Source organism: Rhinolophus sinicus, linkage group LG01 (assembly GCF_036562045.2).
Source record: "Rhinolophus sinicus isolate RSC01 linkage group LG01, ASM3656204v1, whole genome shotgun sequence".
Taxonomy (NCBI): domain Eukaryota; kingdom Metazoa; phylum Chordata; class Mammalia; order Chiroptera; family Rhinolophidae; genus Rhinolophus; species Rhinolophus sinicus.
Genome location: NC_133751.1, coordinates 129,050,491 through 129,072,946, shown reverse-complemented (window position 1 = coordinate 129,072,946; position 22,456 = coordinate 129,050,491). Strand labels below are relative to the sequence as shown.

Sequence of the window (22,456 nt, the reverse complement as noted above, 5' to 3'; positions counted from 1 at the left end):
CAATATAATAGCGCAAGACCTTGGTGAGTCATTAGAGTCCAAAGTCTTCCTGAGTGGTTCCACTCAGGAAGACTTTGGACTCAAATGACAATTAGTGAGGAATGAGAGGATCTGAATTTCCATCCCATATGTGCAGGCTCTGATCTGCCTCCAACGTGGATTCTTTGCCTATGGTGGGGAAATGTTGCACCAAGCAGAAAGGGTAGGTGTTAAGAGCAGATGCTGTCGTGTCTGGGCAATAATTTGTTGGAAACTAAAATTCTCTATAACAATTCCCAAATTCATGGTAGCTATAGAAGAACAGAACAAAGAGAGAAGAAATGTGGTGCTGTAGAAATTTCTCAATACCTTTAGCACTGATTCTGACAAGTTCATTGCAAGGTAATGGCCACAAAAGTGCCCAGGGATTGCCTCCTCTCCTCAATCTTCTCTCTGTCTCTGTGGGTTGATGCAGGGTGGTTTAAGAGACAGCTTCAATTCTCCTCTTGCAGGTCATAGTCTCCTTTTTTTTTTTCTCTTTTCATATGTGTTGCAACATCTCTATCTCTTATTTCACATATAAACTAGGGCAATAGTTTATGCCCTAGTTTAAACTGGACAATTTGGACCAATATCATCAGTACACGTACCTTCTTATTTTATGATTTTTATAGACTTTTAAAACCATTGATGTTACATGAGTAAAATTGTTTGTTTTTTCCAATGTTGGTTAACTATTAGGGTTGGCCTGAAAATATAATCTATAAATAATATTTAAATTATCATTAATTGTGTGCTTGTGTGCTGGGTACTGTGCCAAATGTATTGCACTCATTATCTCTAATCCTTACAAAAATTCTCCAGGCTAGACATACTCATTTTGCAAATGAGGAAACTGAGACTCAATGGGTAAATTGGGCAGCAAACTTATTCAGATATAAGTAGTGGCTTAGGAACCCTACAGCTCATATATTCTTCTATATCTGGTGTTTCAAATTGCTGTCATTTTCAGTGAATTCCCAGTTTTAAAAAGCATTTATTTGGTTTTTTTTAACAGAGAAATTCACACTATTTCTGTCCTTGGGCATATAAAGAAACAAAGGATAGATTTTTCTGGTTGACCCAGATTTGTCTGATTCCATCATCTTTCTGAGGAAAGTTGATCTTTTAGGCCTTGTCCAGCTTCCAAATTGAATGTCTGACTCTAGGCTTTTTCCTTTCTTGTGTAAATGTTTCTACTCAGCTGTGAGAGTCACAGGCACATACCAGACCCCCTGCTGAGGTCACATTCACCAAACCTGGGCTAGGATGGCAGATGTTACTTGATTTCATGAAGGCTGGGAGTAGGTGGGCCTTTTTCATTCAATTTGGAGTTTAACACGCTATCATTTAGCAAGCACTGCTGGGCTGTTTATAATGCCTGGGGTCCTTCATCACTAGATATTTGTTCTGTCTTGCTAAGGTGACTTCTTCAGCCTATCATATAAAACAATAAGAATTATTAAACAGAAAGCAGCTTGAATGCTAGTAAAACAAACACTGCAATACAAGCTACCTCTAAAATGTTTAATGAGTGTCACTCACTAAAGACTCATCACAGGGCTAAACAGTGAAATTACTAGAAGGGAGAGGCCCACTCCACCAGGAACTGGCAAATTAAAGGGCAGCCAGCCTCATGGTAAACTCCCTTTATCGATATCCCACATTAACCTACCGCCATTGTGGCTGTATTTTTTCCCCTTTCTCTCTTCTTCTCTCCTTTGCTTTTGCTTCTCAAGCGTTAAGTCTTAAAGAAGAGGGTTATTTTTGTTTTTGTTTTTGTTTTTCTTTCCCCCAGCCTCAACATAAACAGTCAATGCTGAGAAATTGGAAATCTCAGAACTAATGCCCTTGTGGGGACAGAGCCCCAGAAAGTAGTTTCCAGGCTCTCGGCCTCACATAGAAAGGTGCTGTCTTAGGTAGTAAATGGCCATCAACTGTGATTGGATGGCCATCAACTGTGGCTAGTTGGCCGTCAGCTATAACCAGTGAGCCATTGGCCACTAATATAACTGCTGTGGCTACACTAGCCGCAAATGGGGGCTAGCAAGAAGATGGTAGCTGAGCTAACAAGAGCGGATTGCAGAGGGGAGTATGCCGCCAGAGAGAATATAGTGATATGACTCCCCTACCTATGGCTCCGTGGGTGTTCCTTTTTGGCCTCACCATATCCTGCGTTCTCTTGTGGGGAGCAGGAGCAGAGACCCCGCCTGGCACCCCGCACGACAGACCCTCTGTGGCCTCGGCTGTTAAATGGTGACAACAGGTTTTACCATGCTGTACCTTACAGACTTAGCGTGAGGATGTTACTTGTTTAGGACTTGGCTCCCATTATTACCTTAATACTTTTGTTGCACTTCAGAAATAGTGAAAACAACAACAACAACAACAAAGAAACAGATTGGTATGGGAAAGAGAAAATGGAAGTGTAGAACATTGCAGAGGGGGAGTTTATGTAATGTAGCTTTGTTAGGGTTAGAATAAGAGGAAGCAAAAGTCATCCAGACACATCTCTTGTTGCATATGAGTGGCATCAAGATATCAGGTCAAAGGGGTTGCTTAGTCCTTCTAGGCTCTGAAAACGTCATCAGAAGAGAAAGCTGAGAAATCCAGGGTTAAAAGGAGCAGGTTTGAAGCATATCCCTTTGCTTACACCTGGATCTTCTCTTTTATGCCAGGCCGAGTAGGTTTAAGTCACCTCAAACACTTTTCTTTCTCTCTTTTTTTTTAAATTTAAAAGCACAGAAAAATACAAAAGAAAAAAATTCATATTTCCTAATTTGAACTAAACTGTTAAATGTTGTCTTATTTGCTTTGAGCCAGTTTTGCTTTTTTTTTTTTTGCTTTAAAGTAAACATTTCTCAAATGTTTTTTTATAAAAGAAAAAGCTCTTATAGGATTTTTAAACAATTAAGCACAAATGGCATATGAAAAGATACTCCGCAATACATGACGTTGGGGAAATGCAAATTAAAACAACAGTGAGATACTACTGTACACCTATTAGAAAGGCCAAAATCCAGAACACTGACAGCACCAAATGCTGCAGAGGATGTGGAGCAACAGGAACTCTTATTCATTGCTGGTAGGAATGCAAAATGATACAGTTACTTTGGAAAATAGTTTGGCAGTTTCTCACAAAAGTAATCATGTTCTTACAATACTATCCAGCAATCCCACTCTTTGGTATTTACCCCAAGAAGTTAAAATTTTATCTTTGTGCAAAATCCTGCATAGGATTTTTCATAATTTATTTGTATTTGTCAAAACTTAGAAGCAACCAAGATGTCCTTCAGTAGGTGATGGATAAATAAACTGTGGTACATTCAGACAATGAAATATTATTCAACACTTTTCATCATTTCTCTTTAGACATGAGCTATCAATGAAAAAACATAGAGAAAGCTTAAATGCATATTACTACGTGACAGAGACAATCCGAAAAGCCTGCATACTCTATGATTCCAACCATCTGACATTCTGGAAAAGGCAAAGATATGGAGATAGTAAAATGATCAATTATTGCCAGGCTTTGAGGGAAGGAAGGAATGAGTAGGTGAAGCATAGAGGATTTTTATGAAAGTGCACTACTCTGTATGATACTCTCATTATGGTTTCATGTCATTATATATCTGTCAAAACCCATAGATTATACAACTCCAAGAGTAAATCCTAATGTGAACTCTGGACTTTGAGTGATAATGATGGATCAATGAAGATTCATTGATTGTAACAAAATACGCTATGAGCTGGTGATAGTGGGGAAGGCTATATGCGTGGAGAACGGAGGATGGTTGGAGTGTATAAGAACTTCGTACTTTCCATGCAATTTTGCCGTGAAGCTAGAACTCCCAAAGAACATTTTGTTTTTAAGATAAAGTGTTTAAAGAAAACGTAGGGGTCCCCTAATGAAAAGATTGTCTCAGATAAATTGAATCAAACCCTGTGTTTAGTGAGGATTTTCACCTCAAAACTCTCCTTTCTACACAGTGAATAAAATTTAAGGATAAGACATTTAGAACTCAATTTGATTTATTAATGAAAACAGCTTTAATATTACCAGATAGAGAAACACTTATGTAAACAGTGGTAGTTCTCAATCATGAGAGATCATGAAACTCTAAAAAATGTTTAAGTAGTTGCAAGTGACATAGAGAAAACTATGATAAAATGTCCTGACCAAGCTGTCAGCCGTACAAAGTCTATGCTGTTCACCATTTTAACCTTCTGCCTATTAGAATGACTATGACTACTTTCCTGCAAGAAAAGGGAGATAAAGTGGTAGATGCTCAAGTGTAGTTAATTCCAAGACATCACTTCCAAATAGAGGTCCACATCTAAAGGACACTATCTAAAATACTACACAGATTAATTTTTTTTTTTGCCTCCACAGAACTTGAAGTTTTTGAGTATTAATGAATTCAGGCCATTTAAAAATCTCGAAAGAAATAACACATCACATTGAAATTCTACCAAGTTCTAAGCAGCCACATTCTCTTTTAGCTCAGCTCCTAATTACTATAAAATTTTGACAAGTAGCTTGCACATTTGAAATTCTGTGCTCTGCTCCTCACAGATTTCGCAAATCTTTTAATCATTTCAGTACTGCCAGCTGTGTCAGCACAGAACCTGGGAGGAGTTACCCCAGCCAGTAAGGAATGGGGTGGCCCAGTGCTTCCTTCTTTCAAGCCTAGAGTGGCAGACAGACTATCAAGAAAGTAAAGCATAGCCACAAGGCTAAGGTGTCTTTTTCAAACACTAACTGAAATTTGATGAAAGGGGAAATTTTTCATTAAGCTGAAGAATCAGAGAAACCAAAAAATTTTGAGACAGTTTACTTTTAGAGGAGTAAGGAAATAGTCACTTTGAAATCAAAGGATGTTTAGAGTACATACTCTGCAAAGATTCATGTAAGATTACAAACAAGGAGAACAATGTGTGACATTTTTCATTTCTTAGCACTTTGTAGTTTATTCATCTGATCTTCACAATTCATGAATTGTTTGACTTATCCTCAGTGGGCCAATAGTTCACAAAAGAGATTGTCCATTCATTTACTCATTCATTCATCAAATTAGTGTAGAATCATTTTGCTAGGCATAGGCTAGGTAGCAGGAAAAGATACATAGCTCAATGTCTACTTCATTCTATTCAGTAAAATAAATCATACTAAAATGTTAATGTAGTAGTGCTTGAAATATATACAAAAAGAGTCAGCTTAAATGTTTATACCTCATCTTTTGAATTGTGGGAGCAGGTAAAAATAACTAAGTAGGAAACATGCTATTATGTGTAAAGACTTCAAGTTCTTCCAGCTTTTCAGGAACAGGTCAGGAAAGGGAAAGTAGAGTGTGAACATTGAGACTTGACTCTTTGTATTTGCATCCCAGCTCTGCTTCTTTTCACTGTATACTTGGCCAAATAATTTAACTCCACATACTTTAATTTCAACATCCTGATATATAAACAATAATAGCACTTAGGTAGTTTTTGTGAGGATTACATCAAATTAAGATACATAAAGGACTTGGTATGTTGCCTGGCTCATTAAAAGTAGTATGTATGTGGAAACTATTGCTGCTCAAGGTACTGCGTTTAAATGTTTGCTAAAATTCAGCCATGAAGCCATCTGTTCCTGGTTTTTACTTTGTTGATAGTTTTTTTGATTGCTAATTGAATCTATTTACTTGTTACAGTTTTACTTAGATTGTCTATTTTTTCTTGCATCGTGTTGGGAGTTTATGACTTTTCAGGAGATGTGTCTATTGCAATTAAGTTATTCAATATATTAACATACAACTCTTCATAGAATTCCTTTATATTCTTTTGTGTTCCTGTAAGATCTGTCATAATGTTTCCTCTTTCATTTCTAATTCTAGTAATTTTATTCTTCTCTGTACCCCCACCCTCTTGGTCAAAATAGAGATTTGTGAATTTTGGTGATCTTTTCAATGAACTTGCTGTTGGTTTCATCAATTTTATATATTATTTGCTATTCCCTACTTCATTAATAAGTAATCTTTATTATTCACTTCCTTCTTTTTGGTTTAGGTTTATAGTTCTCCTTTTCTCTCAGTTGCTAACATGGAGGGTTAAGTTATTGAGGTGGTTCTTATTTTTTAAATATAATTTCCCTCTAAGGACTGCCTTAGCTGCATCCTGTGTTAGTATATTTTCTTTATTTTTATTAGCTCAAAGTATTTTTTAATATTTTTTTATTCCTACCATATTTCCTTGAAAATAAGACTGCATTTTGTATTAATTTTTGCTCCAAAAGACACATTAGGGCTTATGTTCAGGGGGTGTCATCCTAAAAAATCATGCTAGAGCTTATTTTCCCGTTAGGTCTTATTTTTGAGGAAATATGGTATGAATCACTGGTTATTTAGGAGTATGGTTTTAATTTCCACATATTTTTGATTGCCCCAGATTCCTCTCTCTTACTTCTAAATATATGTTATGCATGTTGTATCACAAAAATCCAATAGACAAGGTAGAATGAAAAACTGAAAAACACTTTATTAATTGAAAGAAGACAACAATAATCAAATAGTAACATGGTATACTTAAACGCTACCATAGTAATAATTACATTAAATATAAATGAACAAAATATTTTAGTTAAAAGGCAGAAGTTATTAGGCTAAATAAAAAGCAAGATATAACTTATTGATGTTTATAAGAGAGGCACTATAAATATCAAGGCACTGTAAATATTTAAGTAACTTTAAGTATAAAGTTTTATTAAAAGTAAAGGATGAAACATAGATTTTATGGAAATCAAGTATAAGACAGCCAGTATGCCTGCATTAATATCGAATGAACTAGACTTGAAGAAAAGGAGTATAACCATAGAAAAAGAGGGCCATTTCATAATTATAAAAGGAAAAAAAAGTCTGTATATACCATGTTTTCCTGAAAATAAGACCTAGCTGGGCTTCTTGGTAAGAGCTACAAAGTGGTCTGTGCTTGGTTGTCACTTGTGCTGTGTTGGAGGTATTTGGGAGAGGCTATGGTGTGAACAGAGGTCAGCTCCCATTTGTGTCAGTTTTGGGACCCTTTGGTGTGAGGCACCATGATGTGAGTTGAGGTCAGCTGCCACTTTTGCTGGGTTTGTAATTGCTTAGTTGAAGCTACATTACAGGGCAAGCCTGGCTGCCACTTATGCTAGGCTTGGAGCCAACTGATGTGATACAATGAGATTTCAGACTGGTTGTCACTTGTGCTGGGCTTGGCGCCACTTAACAAGAGCTACAAGATTTGTCAAGGCCAGCTGCTTCTTTTTAGGGTTTGTGGCCCTTTGAGATATTTTGGGAAAGTGCAGCACAAGCCAAAACAGGTTGCTTGTGTGGAAGAGCCTAAGAGTCTTGGGCCAGTTGGTTGAGTTGAGTGGGACTGGTCTCAGGGAATCACCGGGGCAGAGTAAACGGTGTTAATCAGTTAATAGAGCTTAGATTGGCTCTTGCGCTATGCCTACCGGGTGGGAGGAGAGTCTCACAAAGGAATAGTGGTGCCTACCAATGCTTCCATCCTGGAGACTGTTGCACCAACTCCTGCCTCTCTAGCCCTCACCATGATGTTAGTCAATTCCTCCCCATATGATCCTGGTGCTTTCTGAGCTGTTGCCTCTGTGCTGGAACTTAGAGTAAGTGAGCTTGTGAGCAAATGAATCTATGCCCTGGCCCTTTGAGACCTGCAGTGCCTCAGTCTCTAGCAGCCCTTTATCTTTCTTGGACACAATCTCTGCTGTTTTTCACAGCTGGGTGTTATGGGGACTCCTCTTCTTGTCACTGAAACCAGGCTTGAGGAGCCCAGTGTGGAGCTGGGACACCTTGCTCTTCAGAGGAACCTCTGCAGCTGAGATATTTCTCCTGATTCTTAATCACCACAGTGGTTTTTGGACCTGCCTGTTTTGCATATCTGCCCCACTTATCAGTCCTAATATGACTTTTTCTTTATATTCTTAGTTACAGAAATTCTGTTCAGCAAGTCTTCAGGTTGTTCTTAATGATGATTTTTCTATAATTTAGTTGTAATTTTGATATGGTTGTGGGAGGGGGCAAGCACAGAGTTTACCTACTCTGCCATCTTACCCACTAGTTTGAAAAGCATTAATAATGAAAATATTAAGGCAAAATATCACACATAGTGGTTGCATCATGTATGCTTGCAAGTCTTTCAAGAAGTTTTCCTTATAAGGTATGAAAAAGGATGAAGTGAGATGCTGACACATTGCTGAACATAATGGATATTCAATGAATCTTTGCCTAAGAAGAGGGAGAGGGGGAATGAACGGAGAGATAAGTTATTGATTAATAGTAGGGGACAGCAACAAAAGCACAGAATAGACAATCTTAGAAAAAGCAAGTGACCAAAAGGGATAGCTAATAGCTTTCTATGTCCAGAAGTCATATTCTCCTTTAAATATCTGGAATTTGTGGGGCTTTTAATTTAACAATGTTGTCTCTCTTAGTTTTACTCACCTTCTGTGGTGATGGATAACCTTTTCTATTGCCCCCATGTTAGACATCTCAGACCAAATTTGGCTGCAGTATCCAATAAAGCCCTAAATCTCAGTGACTTCAACAGAATTTTAGTTTTTATTTGTGTTGCATGCCCACCATGGATTACATGCAATTTATTTTCATTCTGGGACACAGGATGAAGGACCAATCCCTATTTGGGACACTTTCAGTCTCATGGCAGAAGATAAAGGGAACAGTGATAGAAGGACACAATGGCTCCTAAAGTTTCTACTCATCAATGGCATATGCCATTTTTGCTCACATTTTATTAGTCAAAACAAGTAAACAAGTTATGTTTAAAACTAAAATTACTAAGTTTGGGTATATAATTCTTCCATAGGAAAGGGTACAGATTATTTTGCATTATAATATAGACTCCATTCTTTCCTCCTCTTCAAAACAAAATCTTATGGATTGTAATTTTGATATGGCTGTGGGAGGAGATGAGCTATGGAAATAAATTCATATTTTACTCTGATTTTAGTTAGTAGCAGATTCTAGTATTCTTTTATTATGTCAGGTATAGCCTAAACAAACAAGAACTACCTCAAGTGGTCTAGCTGATGCATCTAGATATATAAAAGCTTGAACATTGGCCATTGTTATGCTATCAAACTATCTTTAGCTGACCCAGATTCTTACAATACCAAAAGATTTAGATAACTATTGAAAGCTAATTCTAAGGAGACTTTTTGAAGTCTAAAACATGTAAGAGTTAGAAAAAGAATTAATTTTAGAGGGGAATTGAGAAAACTAACCTTGTCAGCTCAGCAGGATTACTGCTGACATCTACTGGATGGAACATTAAGCAGAAAATTTAGTCAGCTTGTGAGAACTGTTCTGATTGGCATGTGTTACTTTAAAAAGTTTTCCAAGTTAGCCTGCCACAGTTTCATGGATGCTGATAGATTACATGAGACTCCTAGTTAATTCAGAAAATGACCATTTATTATAGTTTATAATAGAGAAATAGCAGTAGTTAGGGTAGCTAGAGTAGCAGCATTTTTTTGTTTGTTTGTTTAATTTTTTTCAGTGTGTTTCCAAGTCCCAAATTCCACAAAGCTATGTGAAGAGGGCGAGAAAGGACTCATACATACTGTGGGTTTTGTTAGAGGAGAGGAACTCTGTGACTAGAACCCTAATATTTCATAAGAGGCAATAAGTATGTCTATCCTTTGCTCTAGAGGGAAATGTTATCTTCATTATATTTGACAGTAAATGTATTTGCCCTTTGTTCTGGAGGGAAACATTATGTTCTGAGGTTCTCTATATAAACATTCTTAAAAAGATAGTTCAGAATAAAGGGCAATAACTGCTTTCTTTAAATGACATACAAAAACATGAGAGATCCCTGGAATATTGTCTCCTAACAATATCTTTCCCTCATTGATACTCTGTCTTGACTTCTGGTGAATTTCCCCATGAGTATGTCACTCTATTAGCCACTATCATTAATTTGAACAACATGGGTTGGGACTAAGACCATCAGTTTGTTTCATATATTATTTATAAAATTGCCAAGCAGCAGGAGGACGATCTGCAGTATTGACCATTCCCCTCAGCAAAATGTATAAATTCCATAAACTATCAGTGTCTACAATAGAAACCCAGGTAATTTTCTTCTTAAATTTCTGCATTGACCTTTTTACTTGGTTCAAAATCTTAATTGAGTTAAAGTAAGATATATCACTAATTGCATAGTTGCTATTTGGTCCCATAAGAAAGAAGTCTAGGGCAATTTTATCACACATCACAACTCTGGCCGTTGAGTTGTTGCTGATCTGATTATATTCCATAGCTGAGGTGGTGCTATTGATCATGTCAGCTATGTTTGGGGCTAATTTCATACCATGTTTTCTAACTGGATGACTCCCATTGTGGTTGTAATTACCCACAGGATATGCATAAATAATCAGTGGTTTATCTCTGCAGGAATCTCCTCTGAGTAACTAAGGGTGACCAAATTTTAGAGACATTTCCACAGTCATATGAGGGCTACATGATCCTACTGGTAGTGTTTTTTTAAATACTTGAAGGTCTTCAAAGTTCAATTCAGCATGCTTTCAGATTTACACTCAAGTTAGTACCTGGCTTACACAAAAGAAACAAATATACATGCTAGTCTTGGGAATAAAGCATTGTTTACAATTGTCGGCACCCCCAAAGTAGGACCTTCACTGGTCAGGGACATAGGTTGACAAAGCTTCTAAGATGGTCTCCTGTCTGCGGGCCAGCAGTCCTTAGGTTCTGCAATCCAGGTAAAACAATTGAGTCAAGTCCTTGTTTTGGAGGATCTGCTTGAGGGGAGTCCATCTAGCCTGTCCGGTTTATCTATGCTCCTATTTGGGTGAAATTAGTCTATCTTATGGGACTGAGCAAAGGGGTGGAGAAGACATCCAAATATGTTGACAGATGTTCTACATGGGAAGTACAGGAGATGCTTTTTCCAGTAGATCTCTCATTAAGGTTAAGAGGGAATGATGATCACATCATGGTCACAATTTAGGGACACCAGTCCCTAAATTGAACTTAAAGTGCTTACAACATTTTAGTAGAGAAAAATCAAGGAATTTTCCTTTACGAAAATGGTTCTAGAGACGATTCTGGAAAACAAAGATTATTAATGCACCCATGTACCCCTACCTCCACACCCCTTCTGGTGTCTGAGGTGTTCCTTCCCCTGGTACCAGGATGTTCTCGCCACTGCCACAAAATTAGTGTGCCCCATTTCAATATCAGTAACTTCACCATTTTCACAATCCTTCCCTACTCTTTTCAGACAAAATATCAGGTATGAGAGGAAAAGGCATTTTTACAAAACGTGGAAACCCAATTTGTTCTCCAATTTAAGTTCCCCCATTTGGCTTGCATAGGCCATTGTAGGAGGACTCGGTGAGCATTATAGTCAGCCAGGAGATCATTATCCTATGATCTAAGATCATGTCAATCTAATGAGAGAACCCATGTGGATAAAACAGTATTAAGTTAATATCCTTTATGCCCCCTTTTGGCTCGGCTGCCATCCAAAGGATATACCAAGTAAGCTAGCCTGAATTTTCCATTAGGCGATAGTAGGAAGCTTCATGTCCAGGGATGGTGAGGGAGAAATTCTAATTTTTCAAAATGGGTCTATATAACCTCCCATTCCTTTAATCTTGATCATTACCCAAGAAGCAGTCATAAAGAGTTGATCCCTTTTTTCTTCTTTTTTTGACAGTTGAATTCTGTGACCAAACTCCCTCACTACGGTTTGTGGATCAAGAGGGAGTGAGAAAGGTAGAGTCAAAAATTGTTCATCAATTTTTGAAGAGACTGTTTCAATGCACAATGTCAAGTATATGTGGTTGGAAGGGAATATGGAAATTCCATCAAATACCATGATAGTCAAATCATTAGTAAGTGACTTTTGTGATTAAAAAATACTTACCAGACTGCAAGTGGTTTGGAAGGCCAAACATATGACAAGGATTGGTTTCAAGTGCTATAACTGTAGCCAGATACAGCTGATCATATAGGAACACAATAACAAGAAAAGATGTGAAGAATGATGAAGCACCACTCTTAGCCTTAAGAGGGAGTCAAAGGTTTTATCTAGTCAATCTACAAGGGTGAGTGAGAGCCATGCTTTGTCAGACATTGTCCCCCCACCACAAGAAAAATGAGTCAAATTTTGCCATGAGTCATTAGTCTGGCAAGTATGGTAACCTCTGTGTTAGAAATCTAGAATCCCTTATATTGTGTCCAGCCTACAATAGTAGTGGATGCATTGCCCTATCTGATATGATGATGAATCTAGATAGCAGTGATGGCAATTTGTACACTGCAAGCTTGAGTAGTCAGTCTCATCAGAGAATGGACCCTGACCATGGACATCTACCTGAGTAAGTAAGATGGCTCCATTAATGGCCATAATTTACTTTTACAGTTTATGGCCCAAAAAAGTTTTACTTTAATCTGCCAGTCTGTAGTGTACCAAGTGGTAGACCAAACAGCTAGGCCATTATCAAGAGCCCAACAGCCAGTAAAAATATAAGAAGTTTCACTAAGGGGAGTATTACACACAGAACAGAGCAATCACATCCATTTTGGTTCTTCATAGGTAGTGCTGAGACAGAATAGCTGCAGCAGCCCAGTGGGCCCCATCATATTAAAGGCACACAGGCCCAGACAGGGTATTAAAATAATAATTGAGCCAGCATCTTTGCTTATATAGTGGAGTAGAGGATAAAGATTCCCCCAAAGCGATAGTTGTAAGTTTTAATGTAAAGCCAAGATGGCTGCTCCGGGCCAGGCTGGCTGTGTTCTTAAATATACCAGTTCCATTTGACAAGTGAGGCCTGATGGGCCTTTTACACCTTGTTAGCCACTGAGTCTAAACTGACTCATGCCAAAAATATCAGACCGGAGTCATAAAGCCTCCATGAGTCTAGAATTTAGTGTCAACAATAACCTGATAGCAAGCCAATAATTGCTTTTCTATAGGTGTGCACATGGTAGCCATGTAAAGGAGGGAGAAAGTCCAAACCCAAGGGAGTGCCTCCAGATGGAGGCTGTCTCTCTTTGTAATAACTCTGTACAGTGCAAGGTGGGTACTAGACTAGTCGGGATCACTTCTTAAATTATATAAATGTCTAACCGCTATGCTGCACACGATATATAAAATAATACTGAAAGCTAGTTGTAATTGAAAAATTAAAAAGGGGAAAATGTGAAGGGGAATAAGAGGTTCAAATTTGCAGGTATAAAACAAGTAAGTCATGGGGATGTAATGTACGGCATAGGGAATATAGTCCGTAATATTGTGATGATCACTTCTTTAGGTCTATAAATGTTGAATTACTATTGTGTACACCTGTAACTAATATAGTATTGTAGGTTAGCTATTTTTAATAAAAATCTTTTAAAAAGTATATATTTTCTCTCTTAATTTTTTATAAATGACATATATTTAAAGCAAATTTTTAGTACTGTGTAGTATGTGCATAATGTTTATAGATGCAAAACATGACATTAACACAAAAGGCAGGTTGTTCAATGGAAATATTCTATTGTTGCAAATTTCCTATTTTTACACAAAATAATAAATATTAATTAGATTTTGATAATTTACAATTCATATGATGATCCTTAGAACAACCACTAAAGAAAATATTGCAAGGAAATAGAGCAAAATGCCAAACGAGGAATCAAAATAGGATACTAAAAATATATTTATTTAATCAAAAAGTAGAAAAGAAGCAATGGAGTATCCAAAACAATACCAGATTAGGCAAATAGAAAACAAATACCAAAAGGCAGATGTAATGTACATACATATTAATATAACAATAGACTATAGACTCCAGTTAAAAGGCAGAAATTATTAGGGTGGCCAGATGATACATCAGCCAGTGAACTGCGCTCTGAACAACTAGATCGAAGACGACAAGTGGCAGCTGAGCTTCCAGAGGGGCGACCAGATGGCTCAGTTGATTAGAGCACTAGCTCTCAACAACAAGGTTGCCGGTTCAATTCCCACATGGGATGGTGGCCTGCATCCCCTGCAACTAAAATTGAAAACAGCAACTAGACTTGCAGCTGAGCTGTGCCCTGCACAACTAGATTGAAGGACAACAACTTGATGTGGAGCTGATGGGCCCTGGAAAAACACACTGTGTTCCCCAGTATTCCCCAATTTAAAAAATAATAACAATAAAAAAAGAAAAGGCAGAAATTATTGGACTGGATAAAAAGTAAGACCCAACTATTGTGAATTCTCAGAGATGCATTTTAAATATAAAGCCAGAGTAATTTGTACTTGATATTCTTTTAGACAATAGGCACACTATGTTCTAAACTTAAGTCTTAAATTAGTCTGCAAGTATTTACAGATAAAAAGTATAGAGACTGAGATGGGGTCAGACTAGAGTTTATTATTGTTGTTTGTATTATAATTACTGTTATTATCACAAGAGTGCAGTCCTAACTCTTAAAGAGTAAAGAATGAAAATCTGAAAGACATTTTAAAAGAAGAAAAACATGTAACTGGTGACAAATTGGATAGAAAATGGGGTGAAAAAACAAAATGATTTTGGACTTTTTGTATAGGCATTTTGAAAATAACATTTTATTGAGCAACCCTTTTTTGTTAATTCAGTGATTGTCAAAAAAGAAGCAAATATAATTTTGTGTATTTGATTTCCTTTTGTTTTTTCTTCACATTTATCCTCAATTAGTGACTAATGAGTTCCAGAATGTGAAGAAAGCTGCTACTATCCAGGGCATAAAATGTGAGAAATAGTAGAACCCAAGAAGTTTATGAGAAAAGAGAACTTGAGTTTCTATCAATTTTGTTAATAACATTTTTTTCCACTCATATTTTCTCAGCTAATTTTCCTCTTCTGGTACTATGAAAATGCTCAGTTGTCTTTTCCTCCTTATTAATCTCACTAGTTCTTACATGTGATCTTATATGTAATAGAAAAGCTCACTTTGCTGAGAAAGTAAAACCCTATGTACATAATTAAGTTTTAATATAAAGAACCCACAGTATGTTTGCCAACTCAATTCAATTTACAGATATACAGAGGTTACCACATCATGAATATCCAGAGTAAATTCCTCGCAAATAAACACATTAAATTTCAGTGTTTATAACTTATAAATTAATAATACCTAAAATCAAAGTTTGATTTTTCCATGAATCGAAGTGTTCATCCTAAAAATCACTCTTGGATTCTGTCTGGAGGGTCAGATTGATTAGAGAGCATATTGTCTTCATTACCTTTTTTTTTTTGCCAAGACTCATGGGGATGTTTTCTGAACTTAATCTCAATGGTTCCCCAATGTTTAGATTAGCTTTATAAACTAGTAGCAGGAAAAGAAATAGCCTCATGGGGTTAATATCCCCCCAAAAAAACATTAAGAATCCAAATAAGTCCCTGTTCTGAGGAGATAAGATATGAATAAATGAGTAGAACGCTGAATGTAGATTGAACAAGAGACATCAAGTACACAAAAGACTATTCTGGGAAAGAAACTACCTACTATTCTCCATTTGAATAGACTCAATTTTAGACATTGATGTAGTGATTTACTAGCGCAAACACTGCAAGGTTGATAAGAGTTATTGTAGCTCATGAAAGTACATATTGTAAGTCTCAAAACATATATTACATTATAAGGCTAGCTGAGAGAGCATTATGTAAAGTAATTCTATAATTATCCTCCCTTCTTAATCTTGCTAAAGCAAAGCGACTTCATGTTCAATGGGAAATTGTGGGGGGTGGGAGATGAAGGTAAGGGGGATCAAATATATGGTGATGGAAGGAGAACTGACTCTGGGTGGTGAACTCACAATGGGATTTATAGATGATGTAATACAGAATTGTACACCTGAAATCTATGTAATTTTACTAACAATTGTCACCCCAATAAATTTAAAAAATAAATTTAAAAAAATATTTGGAAGGTAAGTTTGTTTTCAGAGGGTTAAAAATTAGTCTTGGATAAAATACATATTTTTGGAATGGTTATTGATTTTGTTTCTTGGGCTATATTGTTTTGCATCTGGGTGGAGTCTACAAGTACAGAATTAAACCTCATTTTTAGGACTATATTCTGTATATGCAACTGCTTACCTGTTTAATCCACTCAGGGTACCAGAACCTTGAATCTAATTTTATAAGATAGTTTTCATTCATCCCCTAACAAAACATGGAGGGCTCTTGGGGAATATATAACAGGACAAAAGAAAGACAATGTGAAGTATACAACATTTTAGTATACACATATAATGAACTATAAAGTAACTTAATGGCTTTTGATGTCTTTTTGCAGTTTTAATTACCATACAGCTGATAATAATCATCTCTAAAATGTGATAAGGGATTACTTCTGATCTTCTGTGAGCTCTCTTTGGGTGTGTTCTGATACCTGCTGCTTTCTTTGGATTCTAATGACTTGTTTCTAATTTGCTAATGGGAAGCCTTCATCAATGGATTTCATAGAAGCTGTATTTTACTGCCGTAGGTTCTGCTCAATGCTAGCTTCCTATTTTTCATATTATCAAAAATAGCTGTGGGTTCTTGAAAGACTCTATTCTGCGTGAGGCTTGTGGCTATACTCTGTCATCGGTGTCTTACTATTATCCTGGGTGCTGCTGAGATGGGAAGGACATTTAAAAACCACTTCAGTGAAAAAAGTCATTTTCTGTTCAGAAACTACATAGGAAATGTTCTTTAATTCAGCTTAAGCTAATGTAATATGGTCATTCACAATTAGGAAGTTCTTTTTTTGGTGGACACTGGGAAGTCTCTAGTAGTTCAGAGATAGTTGAGAGCTAGGGGCATCCCCCTTACATTCTCCCAAACAGGTAGTAGGTTACAATGAAAACAAATTCTGCTATATATATCAGGATTATTAGCAAGCATGCACAAAAATAATCATAGAGCATGTTCAGGAATATTGATGTGGTCCCAGCTCTCTGTCCATTTCATTGTTCCAACATCACCATACATGATCACTAGAGACAAAAATGCCATCATTCTAGAGGCAGCATTGACTTAATGTTACAAGTTGGAGCAGATGTCAACATTTTCTGATAGGTGGTTGTCATGGTTAACTTTATGTGTCAACTTTACCGGACTCAGGGTGCCCAGATAACTGGTCCAACATTATTCTAAGTGTTTCTCTGAGGGTGTTTTTGGATGAGTTTAATGTTTAACTCAATAGATTGACTTAAGCAGATTGCTCTCCTTAATGTGGGTGGGTCTCATGCCATCAGTTGAAGACCTGAATGGAACAAAATGGCTGACCTTCCCTCAAATAAGAGGGAATTCTTAGTAACTGCTTAATTGCCTCTGAGCTGAGACATAGGTTATATCCTGACTTAGGACTCGAACTGAGACATCAATTCTTCCTAGGTCTCAGGCTTGCTGGCCTTCAGACTAGAACTTGCAGCATTGCTTCTCCTGGGTCTCTAGCTTGCTTCTTGCAGATCTTAGGTCTTTTCAGCCTCTGTAATTGCTTTAGCCAATTCCTCATAATAATTATATATCATAACCTCCTATTGGTTCTATTTCTCTGGAGAATGTTAATGCAGTGGTAAAATACAGGTCTAATTTGGGAATCCTAAATCTATGGCAACGTTCTGTATGGTTTAACCTATTGGGTTTCCCAATTCTTATTCTCTGCTCTTACAAAAGTGTTGGAGTGGGACAGGTTGCATGATCAATAACTCTCCTCCACACCCATCTTAAATGCCACTCAGTTCACTGATGAAAGTGCATTTTATCATCCAGTATGTTAACTTTTAAGGACTCTGTTTATTGGATATAAAGACAGTTAAAGCTTCTGGACTGGAGGCTTATAAGACTATAGGCTGGTGTATTCCCAGTAAAGGAACTTTAAATGTTCACTCAGTGACCCTAGGTTATAGATTAAAAATAACACACACGTATATTGTTTGTGCTGAAATATTTTAAAATCAAGCACAGACAATATAACAAAACAGACTCCTTACTGCGCGTACATGGGCAGCAAAACCCTTTCTACATAAGCCAGTAACTTGAAGACTGTTTCATTATTCTATGTCCTATATTATGGGGCTTTCCAAGAAAGAGAATGTTTCACATTTTGGGCAAGATTTAAGATTCAAGCACTATTATCAATACTTCAAAGAGCATTTAGAGACAGGTGTCTTTGTGACATTCTTACATGCTTGTATGCAGAATCTCAACTCACAAGCATTTCTGAAGATATACCATTTCATTGTCCAAGTATAAATGCATCTTGCATTTCCTAGAAGCACATTTCATGGCTTCTGGGTTCTCTTGAATATGTAAATTCACAGACACAAAATGCATTTACTCCGTATTATCCCAGTCTCTCACTTGGACAACCCAAGTATTCATATTTATTCCTTTGGGTGAGAAAATAATATATAATGCTCAGTCTCTTTCATTGTGTAAAAAAAATACCCCAGAGGATGGGGCTGGTGGTGCTCATTGTGTCTGTGAAACCCTACCTTACAGATGGGATCATCCTGGGACTAAAACCTCTTCCCTTTTGATAATTAGCCTTTGCATTTTAACAGAGCCACTACAGGTCGTTTTCCAATGTTGGCTCAGGTTAGCAGTGCCAATCAGGACACTTAATTTGATTATTGCTAACCCCTCGCTAACTGTGCTGGTTTTCAGCCTCAAATGTCGTGGCCAATTTAAATTCCAAAATGAAAGAAAAAGACTGCTTCAAGCCAGAGACTATTTTCAAATGAAGTATCTCTCCTATCAGTTTGGCAGACAACCTAAGATACAAATTAAGGGAACTTCTGAGTCTAACTTGTGTGCTTTTGGGGGAACACTTCCTCTTGAATCCTTCCCGAGTCACGTCAGGCCATCAGGAAAGCTTCGGGTCCTTTTAAATTTTAAGATGTAATAGCAATAATATACTTCTTAATTAAATAAGCTTATAGCTCATTATTTGGGCCATTTCACCTGGATACAGCCTGAAATGGAATCATTGGGCACCTGATCCCTAGGTTCAGTCTACTCATATGCCAGAAGTTTTCAAAATTCCTTAGTAACAGGCCAATTGGCTAAAAGCAACAGATCAATCAGTTATTTTGTCTCTTGGCTTAAAACAAGTAACCTAGCGATAAATCTTCTAGTATGTTAGAATCTACTGGTAATCTCTTCGGCCTCATTGAATAGATTGCTATAGCACTTTCCAGATTTGATGAGACAAACAGTGGGAGAGGAAACATAGTGATTTTATGATTAATTTTGCTCTTGTATCCTTCTTCCTTTCTCCAGAGTCATTTTGGAAGCCCTTGCCAAGTCTAGAGAGACTACTTCAGGCTATGAATGACAGATGGTTTTGTTTTGGCAAGTTTTAGTTTTGCTCTTGGGGCCTGAATGCCTGGAGGATATGGGAAGAAAAGGGTTGCATCTTCAGACTGCTTTCACTCTCAGGCAGAAAATGCATCTTGAAGCAAGATTTTCTTTTTTTTTTTCTCTGAGGCAGGGAGATGAGCATATAGGAAGTTTGGGTAACAGGGAAGAAATCAGAGGCAGAAGACAAAGAACACAGTGGCCTGGGTGACACCCCAGTGACACCCTAAAATGACATGGCTGAGCTGGTTAGCAGAGATTAGGGTGCTTGTATGCACAGGGTGCTTGTATGGGGTGATGGGCCTGTTTAATAATCAGATCAGTAGCTGCCTGTGCACAGCGATAAGGAAATGCAAATGCCCCAGGGTTAAGGAGAAAATAATGCACTGTCTTCAACTGACAAGTTCTAATTGTCCTGTAGGACTGGAAAGGATCAGCCTTCTAAGGAGTACACTTCTAAAAATATGAAGCAGAAACCTCAGGCCTTTCAGGCTGCTTAGAAAAATCTGTGCCCTTTCAGTATCTCTCATTTAAAGGAGCACTGAGCCTTGCAAGCACTTCACTGGTGTTAAAGTGACTGAGGAGGAGGAGCTGAACGAAAGAATGTAACAGGCTGAATTTGCAGGTCAGCATTTTGGAAGCCACAGTTGAGACTAGTTTGGTTTTTTTTCTTAAAGTGGTATTGGTAACTGTTCAGAAGAGAGTTAGGGTGTCATAGAGTAACAGTCTGGCTCTGTCACCCACTGTGTGATCTTGAGTAACTTAGTTATTCTGCCTTGGTTTACTTAACCTATAAAATGAGGGGACTAATGTTACTGAGAGGATAAATGGAATGATGGGTATGGAGATCTTAGACCAGCCCTTGGCACAGACTGATTGATCAACAAATGTTTGTTATAATTTCTTGTGCCTCCCACATCCTGGTATGTGCCTAGGCTGAAAGAAAAACCTTCAGAATTCTGTGCTTTCTCTTGACAATGAGAATGTGCATGACGGAGAGGTCCTTTTGTCCCTTTATAAGTGAGGGATTTGCATGGTGATTACAGGAAGGAAGATGACAGAAACCTCCAGGGAATGGTGACACCCACGGATGTCTATTCAGAGGAGAATGACAGGCTCCCACACAGATAGGATTCAGGAATTATTGCTGTTTTTGTCTTCTCTTTCTGTATTTAACTGAAGCAACAAAGCTTCTTAATGTCCACTCTTGACATTTTCATCACATGCTTTTAGCGATTTCCAGGTGTCACAACAGGATAACTTGGTGGTGCTCAGGTATTTCCAAGAATCTGTTGGAAAATAGCTTTTGTCAGAAAGAGACCAAGCACCTCACATAGCTAAACTGCTAAAGGTATTGTGAGGGATCTAAATCTTTTGCTAGTTAATGAAGTAGCAGTCTTCTACCCATAGCTTACATCACCTTGTCGGCCCTGTTTGCTTTTGCCCATTTCCCCTTCAGAATGCAAGGCTGTCAGAACTGAGCTTTATTTCTTTTTGTTGAGGCACCTGTTTTATATCCATTTACTGTGTGGTTATGTCAAGAAAACCACATTTGCTGTCATGAAATGAGCCTAAGGTAATAAACCATGAACTATCTTTAAAACCTGGAAAGGATTTTGAAGTTATAAACAAGTTATAAAATAATTGGCAAGCACTGTTATTTCCCCACCGGATTTACCTAAAGAGACTATTTTATGGCAAGATTGATTTATTACTTAAATTATTGTAAAGATGGCACATGGCTGTGTCAATTTTCATTTACTTTCAAATTGGGAGAAAAGTGAGGGTAGAAGGTGTGGGGAAAATCCCTAATATCAACTTCACTGAAGAATTAGAGATCTAATTTTAAAGTGACCAAGCACTATCATGATTTCACATTATGTTTAACATGAGTATAAGAGATGGGAAAATCGGCTTTAAATATGGTATGGAATAAAATGTTAAAACTTTATGCACATACATTGACATTTTATATAAGCAAGTATATGCTATGAAAATCTTTGGGATCAAAGATGTATCAAGACAGCCTTTTTTTTTCCTGCCAGTAATGTGTTTTTACCATTTTGTAACAAAAACGCTCTCTAAAGAACACTGACCAGTACATACCATGTATGTGTGTCTATACATGTGTATATGTATATATAGGTATATGTGTGTATACATAAATATGTGTGTGCATACATATATATGTGTGTATGCACACACATATTTATATATACACACATATACATGTATGCATATATGTGTGTGTATATATATATTTATTTATATATATGTGTGTGTGTGTGTATATTCCTACAGTTCCTTGACACTATCAGTCATTATATTTGCCTGCTAAACTCTAAATTTGTCTCTTTTGTGTATTTTCCAAAACTTTAGTAACTCAAGCATGTGGGGTGGTGATAGAGAGAGTAAATAATAACTGATTTTTCAGAGCTGTAATGTATATTTTTAAATGCATAAAATGGAAGAGTAGATTAAAGAAGAAAGAAGAAATGGAGGTGAATAAAAGAGGGGGGAAAGCAAAGGAGAAAAGTGGATAAGAATGAAAGCATGACATGTTGAAGTAAAAGAATTGGAAAGTAGGAAAAGAAACTGAGAAAGAAAGAACAAGGAGAAACAATCTCTCAATTATCCATGAGTAAGAGGCTCAGAAATAGTTCTGTACAAAAGAATGTCTTTGTTAATGAATGGGAGAAAAAGAGGAGAAAGAAATGACTACAACTTCTCTCATGACTGAAGAGATAATAGGAATATGAAATCTTGCCAATCCTCAACTAAAAGTACAGAAAACAGGCCTGAAAACAGTTTTTAAAAATTACCATCTCTTGTACTCTACCTCATAAAATACACATAATTTACTTCCATTTTCTTTGTTTATATTTCCCTGTAGCCTTGTAACTGCTAGGGATTGAATTTGTCTGCCTGACTTCCTATAACTTAAGCAAATTGGGGATATATAGTCCACTCACACAATGAGAAGTCTGAAAGTAGGTATTTGTAGGCATTCGTCCTGCTGCTAAAAGACATCTGAGTCCAGTT

At 37.1% G+C, this 22,456-nt stretch overlaps 1 long non-coding RNA gene across 1 annotated transcript in view; it reads left to right on the top strand.

Annotated features, from left to right (window-relative positions):
• Positions 1-22,456, top strand: part of LOC109458701 (uncharacterized) — a 264,722-nt gene that overhangs the window by 166,294 nt on the left and 75,972 nt on the right. The window lies entirely within an intron of this gene.